Source organism: Quercus suber, unplaced genomic scaffold (genome assembly GCF_002906115.3).
Source record: "Quercus suber isolate HL8 unplaced genomic scaffold, Cork oak 2.0 scaffold_419, whole genome shotgun sequence".
NCBI classification, from domain to species: Eukaryota; Viridiplantae; Streptophyta; class Magnoliopsida; order Fagales; family Fagaceae; genus Quercus; species Quercus suber.
In genome coordinates, this window is record NW_027069870.1 from 257,871 (window position 1) to 269,576 (window position 11,706).

Sequence of the window (11,706 nt, forward strand, 5' to 3'; positions counted from 1 at the left end):
ACTAATCATTCATGACAAGGTTGAAGATCTATTTACAACAATCACATAGATTTCAGAATTTCTTCCACAAAATATGAGTGCATGAGAGACAAGCTAAGCTCGTTAAATGCACAAAGCCATAAGTACAAAGGTACAGGGCAAAACATGCTTGGAGACAAAACTCAACAAAGTGATCAAACTTTTTGGATTTTCAACTTTTTATGTGTTTTTGGATTTTTGACACAAAACAGTAGAAGAAATATCAAAAACAAAAAGAATAAAAACATTTTAAACAAAACAAACCACAAATTAAACAAATGCTCAAACACAAAGCAACTAACCAATCTTATCCACAAATCATAGGAAGAATTGATGCATGGACATGTTATAATGCTTATGCATGAGTACCCTTTGTCACCCACACGTCACGTGCGTTTAGGGTGATATCCTTGATGGATCGGGTACGAGAGTTAGGACTTTCAAACCTCCTGTTGAAGCTCTCCAAGCAGGTGGTGAAGGCACCGATCATCTTCATCACGTCCGTCATTCCTGGATCATTGTTTTGACTTCTTGGTTTCTCACCACCCAAGACCTCTTGTCATTCCTTCTTCCTCGTGACCGAGGTGCGCTTGCATTGTTGTCTGCTCTCAGCTTTTGACAGTTGGGTCTAGTATGCCCTCGTAGTCCGCAATAGTGACACACATACTCAGTTCTAGGCCCCCATTGTGGTCTTGAGAGAGATCTTGCTCTGGTTTCGTATCTGCCCATAGATTGATTTCGGGGCTTATTCACCATCCGTTGCTCACTCACATTCTCCTTCTCAGCCTTAACATTCTCAGGATGGTTTCTTCTACAGTAGGCTCTTTGGCCTTCACAAATTTCACTTCTTTGATAGCTTTGGCTGATGAGCTACTTCCTCCGGTATACCCCACTCCGGACTTATCTGAAAAATGTTTTTGAGACGAGATAACATCTTCCAGCTTTCTAGAGGAGACCCTTTCAATCTTGGCTTGCGCTTGCACCATTTCTTGCTCAAGGAATCTTACTTTGGTGTAAGCTTCCGATAACTCTCCATTTAGTGTCTCAATCTCGCATTTAGCCTCTTTATATCTAGACAGTAAACTTTTGTAGTCCTCTTCAGCCCTTTTCATCTTCTTTACCGCCGTCTTTGCAACCCTTGCATACTCACCTGATCTCTCAAGAAGTAAAGTGTAATTCTCTTGAATACTCAAAGTACCTTCATCCTCTTCAGCTTCAGATTCCTCTACAACTCCAATAGATTCCAAATCAGAATGTTCACCAAGCTCCTTCACAAGTGTATCCAAGTCATCTGAGGATTCCACATGAGCGATGGTCATGAATGCGGAGAAATTTCCTTCTCCATCACAGCTCTCGTCAGAATCAGAATTTGATGAGTCCGAATCACTTAAAGTGGTGGCATACACCTTTCCCTTCGACTTCAAGTAGTTTGGACATTCCTTTTTAAAATGCCCATGCCCATTACATTCAAAACATGTAATTCCTTGTGAGGATTGGGAATCTTTACCATCTTTTCTTCGGAAGACTTTCTTCTCTTTTTCGGCACTCTGGAATTTTCTTTTGTCACCAAATTTTCCACTATTCTTGAGCTTTAAGAATTTCCGGAAGTTTTTTACAAGATACGCCACATCATTATCTACTGTATCCTCTTCCGAAGATTCATGAGACCCTATCCTCTCATCAATTGTCTTAAGAGCAAAGGATTTGCTCTTCTTTGCTGAAGGAAGAGACAACTCATATGTCTGTAGAGAACCGACCAGCTCCTGAACCTTGATTTCATCAAGATCTTTGCTCTCTTCAATGGCTGTAACTTTAGCACGAAAACTTTTCTGGTAGTGACCGAAGGATCTTCCTTACAACTTTAGACTCTTCCGTCTTTTCCCCCAAATTAAATTTTCCAATGACCACCTCGTTTAGTTTACTATAGAAGGAGTCAAAAGACTCATCCTCATCCATCTTTAGCTGCTCAAAGCGAGTGGTCAGCATTTGAAGTTTAGTGTCTTTCACCTTCTTGGTTCCTTCATATGTCGTCTCCAGAATCTCCCATGCTTCTTTAGCAACAGTAATATGAGAGATCCTATGAAATTTTCTGGAGAGATACCACAGAAAATGGCATTCAATGCTTTACTGTTTGCATTAGCTGCCGCAAGAGTTGCCTTGTCCCAAGTGGATTTAGCATTCACTGGCTTTGTCCAACCTATGTCAACTGCATCCCACACAGTTTCATCCATAGAACACAAAAAGCCCTCATTCGGACTTTCCAAAAAGCATAGTTATTACCATCAAAATATGGCGGAGCAGTGAGAGATTGAGACCTATCCATCTCAACAAGGGGTCAAGGATCACACTCAGGTATTAAAACCACAACAAGTGCACCCGCTCTGATACCAATTGAAAGTTCAAAAAGGGTATAAACACTTTGAACGTTTAGACCCCAAATAACAAAAATACCAATTCAAGCTTTATATCAAACAATTAATGTGCGGAATATGATAACAAGCTTATAACAGAATTGATAGAACAATCTAAGCAAATATAAACACATCCACAGCAGTAAATATAAGGCAAAGGTAAAGGGAAAGAAGATGCAAACACACGGACAACACACGATGTGTTATCGAAGAGGAAACCGAAGTCTCGGCGTAAAACCTCTCCGCCGCCCTCCAAGCGGTCAAATAATCCACTAAAGAATGTAGTTGGGATACATGAACAGCAGAAGACCCTCCAAGCCTAATCTACCCAAGTACCTAAGCCCTCCAAGCTTCTTGCTCCAACGAGGTTACCCGAACCTATTTCTTCTCTAGCTTCCCGGATTCCGCTACTTGACCATAGCATCAACCAATGTATATTGGTTCCTTTCCAAACTGCTTCCCAAAGCACCAAATGGACCTTTCACAGACGTGGGTGTGGTGAGACAAGAGTTTGGTAAATGACCTCTCAAGGGTATGACAATGGAGAGGAAGAGAGTAGAGGAATTTGTAGAGTCTCTTTAGATGAAGATTGGGGATGAATCAATCTTGTATTTCTCTAGTTTTCTCTCACAAAATTCTCTCTGGAAGCTCTCTCAATATGATGGGTATAAGGGTATATATAGTAGTGGTGAGAAGGGAATGCAAAACGTCAGTTTTTGCCAAACAGGGCAAGTTGGCGACTTGATCTCGCGGCTTGGCCAAGTCGCGAAATCAAGTCGGACGTAACGGCCTGGCCAGACTGGAAATTTTGTCCTGTAGCGTGACAGCTGGCGCGACCCTTCAGCTTCCCAGTTGCCTCTCACGTGACTGCCTTTCGCGGCTTGCCAGTCGCGAACCACCCGCGAGTCCTAGTCGCGAGACTCTGTTTTTCTTGCACACTCTTGAGCTTTTCTTCACATCTTCTCACACACTACCCTTACAATTTTCCCACCTAAATACAGGGTTACTAAGTGCTAAATTACAAGCAAATTGGTCACGGAATAAAGCCAATTAGATGGTTGATTAAATTCAACCTTACAGTTTGAAATTTTGATATATGTTTATCATTGAAATCACTCTTTGTTATTTTGTTAGGTTGAATGGCATGATTAAATGGATGCTATTCCCAATATACGAACCTGCTTCCGTTAATTAATGGTTATATAATGGCAATCCTTATGAGCTAATTGTTCTACCACCAAGAGCAAGAAAAGGCAGTTGTTGGCGGTGAAGGGGGATTAGTGCTAAATTTTAGATTGTTTTATGTTAGTGTAGACCACATGTTCTCACTCTTGTATAAGTTCTTTATACAAGTTCTACCATTCTGGTGAAATCTTGTAGAAAAATACATGTTTTGGATATATGTAGAAACTTCGACACTTACCTTTAGTAGCCACTTGTATGATTCAAAAATTGTTTTGAATGGAAGTATTTTGCTTTGGCATAATCTTATTCATTACACTTCAGCTTCAACTTGCATCCTTGTAGAATTTGTGAACGTAATTTTTAGGTTCCATGAATGTGCATGTTTTTAGGTTGCTACCAACATAGATCCAATTTTGGCAAACAAATTCCAATTGTAATTCAGTATGGTAGCCTTATTCGCCTCACACATACTCTTCAATCCCAGACCACCTTCCCCATTAGGAACACAAACTAGCTCCCAAGCCAACTTGATCACTGCTGCTGACTCATCAATTCCCTTCCACAGGATGGCACCAGGATTACAATTTAACAGGAAGATCTAGCAATTGAGCAATGTGATTTCCTATTATCCAGTTCATCCCTGCCTTTCTTGCACACCAAACACCAAGTGACAGATGACTACTCTTGAAAAAAAAAATACAATGCAAATAACCCTCCCTTAAGCTACTTTTGGTCCAAAATACACTACCTTAGAAGGAATACTACATGCCAAATACATTTGCCAATAAAAGTTATACCCTTAATCAACATCTCATAGAAATTGAATATCCAACTACTAGTACTTCACTCACGAACTCAGTCCATGTCATCTTCACCTTTCAAGCAGCATGTAAACCATTCATATAAAGCTTTGAAAAGATAATCCCTGTAACGAGTGTATACATTATCACACAAGATAATTGTATAAATTCTACCATCCAATAACCTATATAGGAGAACACAGCAAAGCTAAGTTACCTACGTTTCAATGCATTGAGTAATCTCATTACATCTCAAGGAAGAATTCTACAGAAGGTATAATAAATAAAAGGGAAAGCTATTTTGGTCCCTAAACTTTACCAAAAGTTTGTTTTGTTTTTGTCCCTAAACTTTAAAATGTTCTTTTTTCATCCTTAAAGCTTTGTTTATTTTTGGATCAAACTCTTCCATCAATTTGTGACTGTGCAGGCATCATCAAAATTGTTCAACTTGAAGCATTACAAGAAATTAGAAATAAAATGCACACAATCAATTACATTCTCAAACCAATATCAATAAAAGAATAACTATATTTTATTACATTCTTCTTGGTTTGTACTCTAAATCCATGTAAAAGTTTTTGTAAATGAACATGAAAACTAAGTGTCAAAACTAAAGAATATATTCAATGTTTCATTGATACTGAAAATTAGCCTATTAACAGCAAGATACATGGCTTCAATGCTTCATGAAACGCTTCAAAACATTTTTCTGGCAAGATACATTGAACTTCATTGCAACCGAGGCTAATATTTTATCTTGTTAATAAGAAAACAAGAGCCATAGTTATTAGTTATTACTCCATATAACCTTTTACGACAATAAATGGAAAATAAAAAAGTGCATAAACAAACTCTTGTTCATAAGCTCAATTGTGCCTAAATCCAACTGCAGTTTCTGCTTTATTGTCTAAATTAGTACCATAATTGTATAACATAGAAATGCCCAAGTAGAATTAAAGTTAATAAATGAATACCATATCTCTATAACATAGAAATGCCCAAGAAGAATTAAAGTTCAACTAGAAATATTTGACAATTTTTTATTAAAAGAAAAAATAGCATCACCAAAATTTCAAACATTCTTTTGAACCAAAATGTCATCACCAGAATATTTTGGAAGGCCTTAACATATAAACTTAAAAATTTGGGCTAAACTTGTTAGGCATGATTGGTAACAATTCAAGCAACCAAAANCGTAAAACCTCTCCCCGCCCTCCAAGCGGTCAAATAATCCACTAAAGAATGTAGTTGGGATACATGAACAGCAGAAGACCCTCCAAGCCTAATCTACCCAAGTACCTAAGCCCTCCAAGCTTCTTCTCCAACGAGGTTACCCGAACCTATTTCTTCTCTAGCTTCCCGGATTCCGCTACTTGACCATAGCATCAACCAATGTATATTGGTTCTTTCCAAACTGCTTCCCAAAGCACCAAATGGACTTTCACAGACGTGGGTGTGGTGAGACAAGGTTTGGTAAATGACCTCTCAAGGGTATGACAATGGAGAGGAAGAGAGTAGAGGAATTTGTAGAGTCTCTTTAGATGAAGATTGGGGATGAATCAATCTTGTATTTCTCTAAGGTTTTCTCTCACAAAATTCTCTTGGAAGCTCTCTCAATATGATGGGTATAAGGGTTATATATAGTAGTGTGAGAAGGGAATGCAAAACGTCAGTTTTTGCCAAACAGGGCAAGTTGGCGACTTGATCTCGGCGGCTTGGCCAAGTCGCGAAATCAAGTCGGACGTAACGGCCTGGCCAGACTGGAAATTTTGTCCTGTAGCGTGACAGCTGGCGCGACCCTTCAGCTTCCCAGTGCCTCTCACGTGACTGCCTTTCGCGGCTTGCCAGTCGCGAACCACCCGCGAGTCCTAGTCGCGAGACTCTGTTTTTCTTGCACACTCTTGAGCTTTTCTTCACATCTTCTCACACACTACCCTTACAATTTTCCCACCTAAATACAGGGTTACTAAGTGCTAAATTACAAGCAAATTGGTCACGGAATAAAGCCAATTAGATGGTTGATTAAATTCAACCTTACAATCTCCCCTTTGGCTATTCGTGACAAAACTCCGTGAATTACAACAGACTCACATAAACTCTTAAACATCTGATCAGTTGGGAATAGTTGGAAAACTCACTCACACCTAACTCTAGATTCTGAAAGCTTTGAACATATAAATAAGAAACTCCTGACTTCCGTTAATTAATGGTTATATAATGGCAATCCTTATGAGCTAATTGTTCTACCACCAAGAGCAAGAAAAGGCAGTTGTTGGCGGTGAAGGGGGATTAGTGCTAAATTTTAGATTGTTTTATGTTAGTGTAGACCACATGTTCTCACTCTTGTATAAGTTCTTTATACAAGTTCTACCATTCTGGTGAAATCTTGTAGAAAAATACATGTTTTGGATATATGTAGAAACTTCGACACTTACCTTTAGTAGCCACTTGTATGATTCAAAAATTGTTTTGAATGGAAGTATTTTGCTTTGGCATAATCTTATTCATTACACTTCAGCTTCAACTTGCATCCTTGTAGAATTTGTGAACGTAATTTTTAGGTTCCATGAATGTGCATGTTTTTAGGTTGCTACCAACATAGATCCAATTTTGGCAAACAAATTCCAATTGTAATTCAGTATGGTAGCCTTATTCGCCTCACACATACTCTTCAATCCCAGACCACCTTCCCCATTAGGAACACAAACTAGCTCCCAAGCCAACTTGATCACTGCTGCTGACTCATCAATTCCCTTCCACAGGATGGCACCAGGATTACAATTTAACAGGAAGATCTAGCAATTGAGCAATGTGATTTCCTATTATCCAGTTCATCCCTGCCTTTCTTGCACACCAAACACCAAGTGACAGATGACTACTCTTGAAAAAAAAAATACAATGCAAATAACCCTCCCTTAAGCTACTTTTGGTCCAAAATACACTACCTTAGAAGGAATACTACATGCCAAATACATTTGCCAATAAAAGTTATACCCTTAATCAACATCTCATAGAAATTGAATATCCAACTACTAGTACTTCACTCACGAACTCAGTCCATGTCATCTTCACCTTTCAAGCAGCATGTAAACCATTCATATAAAGCTTTGAAAAGATAATCCCTGTAACGAGTGTATACATTATCACACAAGATAATTGTATAAATTCTACCATCCAATAACCTATATAGGAGAACACAGCAAAGCTAAGTTACCTACGTTTCAATGCATTGAGTAATCTCATTACATCTCAAGGAAGAATTCTACAGAAGGTATAATAAATAAAAGGGAAAGCTATTTTGGTCCCTAAACTTTACCAAAAGTTTGTTTTGTTTTTGTCCCTAAACTTTAAAATGTTCTTTTTTCATCCTTAAAGCTTTTTTTATTTTTGGATCAAACTCTTCCATCAATTTGTGACTGTGCAGGCATCATCAAAATTGTTCAACTTGAAGCATTACAAGAAATTAGAAATAAAATGCACACAATCAATTACATTCTCAAACCAATATCAATAAAAGAATAACTATATTTTATTACATTCTTCTTGGTTTGTACTCTAAATCCATGTAAAAGTTTTTGTAAATGAACATGAAAACTAAGTGTCAAAACTAAAGAATATATTCAATGTTTCATTGATACTGAAAATTAGCCTATTAACAGCAAGATACATGGCTTCAATGCTTCATGAAACGCTTCAAAACATTTTTCTGGCAAGATACATTGAACTTCATTGCAACCGAGGCTAATATTTTATCTTGTTAATAAGAAAACAAGAGCCATAGTTATTAGTTATTACTCCATATAACCTTTTACGACAATAAATGGAAAATAAAAAAGTGCATAAACAAACTCTTGTTCATAAGCTCAATTGTGCCTAAATCCAACTGCAGTTTCTGCTTTATTGTCTAAATTAGTACCATAATTGTATAACATAGAAATGCCCAAGTAGAATTAAAGTTAATAAATGAATACCATATCTCTATAACATAGAAATGCCCAAGAAGAATTAAAGTTCAACTAGAAATATTTGACAATTTTTTATTAAAAGAAAAAATAGCATCACCAAAATTTCAAACATTCTTTTGAACCAAAATGTCATCACCAGAATATTTTGGAAGGCCTTAACATATAAACTTAAAAATTTGGGCTAAACTTGTTAGGCATGATTGGTAACAATTCAAGCAACCAAAAATGCAAATATTTTCCACAAGAAACCAAAAGAGCCACAGTTTATATCTTTAAAAACAAGAAACAAAATATGTTATCCACCAGCAAAATATCCATCTGCATAGTCAATCCAAATTTAGAAAAGGAACAGATAACTAAAAAAAAAATTAGGAAAAAAAAAAAGAGAAATTGCATAATGATTTTTAGCATAAATAATGAGTTCATGACCAAGCAACATAATTTTTGGACTGATGTCAAAGACAACACCACACAACAACTATAGGCAAATACTTAATCAATACACATTCGACTGTACCCAAAAGCCCCAATTTTTCAAACCCAAAGCAGATCATCAAGCTTTATACTCAAAAGGAAACCCAGTCACTAAACAAAACTCTAAGGGATTTAGTCACTTCTAAAAGGCAAATAAAAAGAGAAACAAAAAGAAAAATAAAAGAGAAAGAGAGGAGGACCCAGCAGCCACCAGTGGTGGTGGCACTTACGATAGCACCTCTAGCGGCTGAGGAGAGAGACAGGAACGTACCGGAACTCCGCTCGTAGTGGAGGTGTGGGACGCAGTGGCTGCTTGCTGTAGCCATGGATATTGAGCAATGGTGTGAGAGAGTTTTTGAATTTTGGATAGAGAAAGATCTGAAGAAAGAGAGAGTTTTTTTTTTCTTTTGGGTAACTGAAAGGCAGAGAGAAAAGAGCAAAGAAAGGGGTGTCACGTGGATTGCTGACCTATCCTTATTAGGTGTCAATTTTCTATGTATTGGATTAAATAAACGGCTGGGATTGAAACTATTGCACACCACGCAATACCCTGGGTATTGCACGGGATATGAATCCTACATAGATGAACTACTGTTTTCTATAAACATAAAAATGCTAATATAATCAATGGAAGTCCTTCAATGGGAATGCACTAATGGGCCTAGAACCCTTTCCATCATGGCTAGGTGCTCTAAGTTCTCATGTGTCTAAAATAAAGCTTCTCCCTGCAATCAATTGCATTTCTTTATCAGCATTTGTAACACTTGCACAGTACAGCCATCTAGCTTACAATTCAACATAGATCTGAGATGTTAGGCATACAGAGCACAGTTCTACCAAGATACAACCAATACTCCATATGTCACATGGATAACTCCATCCAAGTCCTGGAAAGACATATAAAGCTTATACCCATAAATTTCAACAAGATATGGAACAGGAAGAACTGGCAAAAGAGCAGTCAAAACATTAGTATACCAAGAATAACCTTGGGCACGGTAGTGTCTAGTAGAGACAATATAGTTGTGGTCTTGATGCTCATAAGCTGTGCTGCCAAAATCAATAACCTTAATTGCGCTAGACTTTGGCAACTACCACTACAACAAATCTGACTTTTTTCAAGGGTCAAAACCCTTAAAAAAAGTATTAAAAAACCTTGAAAAAAATTATTTTAAGAGTCCAATTGACCCTTGATAACTTTCGAAACATATACCGTCGAATAGAAAATTTTGAAGGCCTTTGTGGCCCTCAAAACAAGTGCTCTAACTTTATTTTAAGGGTCAAGAGACCCTTAAAATATCCTTTTACCAAGGTTTAAAAGATTTATATTTACAACCCTTGATAAATAAGGTTATTTAAGGCGTCTCTTAACCCTCAAAATAAGATTTTATTTTATTTTAAAAAAAAAAAAAAACCACAATCATGCAAAATATATATATATATATATACACACACAAAAATTCACAATTGTTGAGATGATATGCTATGATATTGATGTATAGCAAAAGTTGTATATTGCTATAATTACACTTTCTTTGATCTCTAAACTCAAACCTAAAAATTAACAGATTAGGGACCGCATACAAATTGCCAATATGTCAATTATTGTATTTTAGCCATTATGGGCGCCCTTAAGTTTCTGAAAAAGAGAAAATGATACCAAAAGTTTGTTAATTTTCCAGCAAATATATCTACACACCTTTCCACAATATCAAATTCAAGATACCCACAACTTCAAAAAGAACAAAAAAGGCACAATAGAGTTCATATATCTAAATAAAACATGCTGATTAAAGAAACACCATTCACCAAAAAGAATTTTAACATGAAAAGAGAAACTCCTATTCACGTAAACTCTCATCTAAAAGTCAGATTTACTTAATCATTATTTATATGATCTAATTCAATAGTCAACAGGGGGCAAGAGTTTTAAATACCCATGTATCTTGAGCAAAATGGCAAGCATTCATCTATCAAATACCCTTCTGCAATAGAACCCTCTGGATATGCAGGTTTACGAACATAGTTCTTTAGTGTTTGCAAGTATCTTTCTATCGGGTACATCCACCTTTATTGGACAGGTCTAGCAATCATAGCCTCACTAGCTAGGTGAACAGGTAAATGTATCATTACATCAAAAAATGGAGGGAATATCATTTCCAACTGACAAAGTGCTATTGCAATTTGAGATTCCATTTCCTCCAAGTCATCCACACAAAGAAAGAGACACGCCGAGGTGCCTTAACCTTCCAGATGCCTTTCCAAGGAAAGACAATGGGAAAAGAACCATGTAACTTGTGATAAAAAGAGCGGATAGTAAAATCCCCTTTCTTAGACAATTTCCATCTCATACGATCACCCTCAGTTACAAGGGGTTGATTGGAAGCCAAGAATCAGAAGAACTCATCCATCACATCTGCTTCCCAATCATTAGGACCCCGAATGAATCGAACATCCCAAGTTCTCCTATTCTCCTCTCCTTGGCACAACAAAGAAGATTCTACAGAAGCTTCCATGTTTGCAGCAAAAGTGTACAAGATTGGAAAAGCCAACCGGAGAGGAAGGTCTTCACACCACCTGTCTGTCCAAAATTTCACTCTAGCCCCCACTCCAACCTTAAAGTGGACATTTTTGTGAAAGTGTGATGTTATTTGCCTTCAAGAAACAAAGCTTGTCCGTATTGATAGACAGATGGTGTATAGTTTGTGAAGCTGTCCGTATGTGGATTGGGCCGTTCTAGATGCTGATCAGACGGCTGGTGGAGTATTGATTATGTGGGATAGAAGGATTTTAGAAAAGTTAGAGGTTCTAGTGGGTTCGTTCTCGGTGTCGGTCCAATGGAAAAGGATGGAG

At 37.4% G+C, this 11,706-nt stretch overlaps 2 long non-coding RNA genes across 2 annotated transcripts; both read right to left on the reverse strand.

The window, feature by feature from the left end:
- Positions 1-6,748: 6,748 nt before the first annotated feature.
- Positions 6,749-9,411, reverse strand: LOC112036649 (uncharacterized). Its single transcript, XR_002885702.2, has 2 exons — positions 9,125-9,411; positions 6,749-7,536 (listed from the first exon to the last, which is right to left on the reverse strand). It is a non-coding gene; the product is annotated as an uncharacterized LOC112036649 (long non-coding RNA).
- Positions 9,412-9,506: 95 nt separating this feature from the next.
- On the reverse strand, positions 9,507-9,939 carry LOC136062483 (uncharacterized). The gene is made up of 3 exons (XR_010624210.1): positions 9,832-9,939; positions 9,676-9,740; positions 9,507-9,578 (listed from the first exon to the last, which is right to left on the reverse strand). It is a non-coding gene; the product is annotated as an uncharacterized LOC136062483 (long non-coding RNA).
- Positions 9,940-11,706: the final 1,767 nt, after the last annotated feature.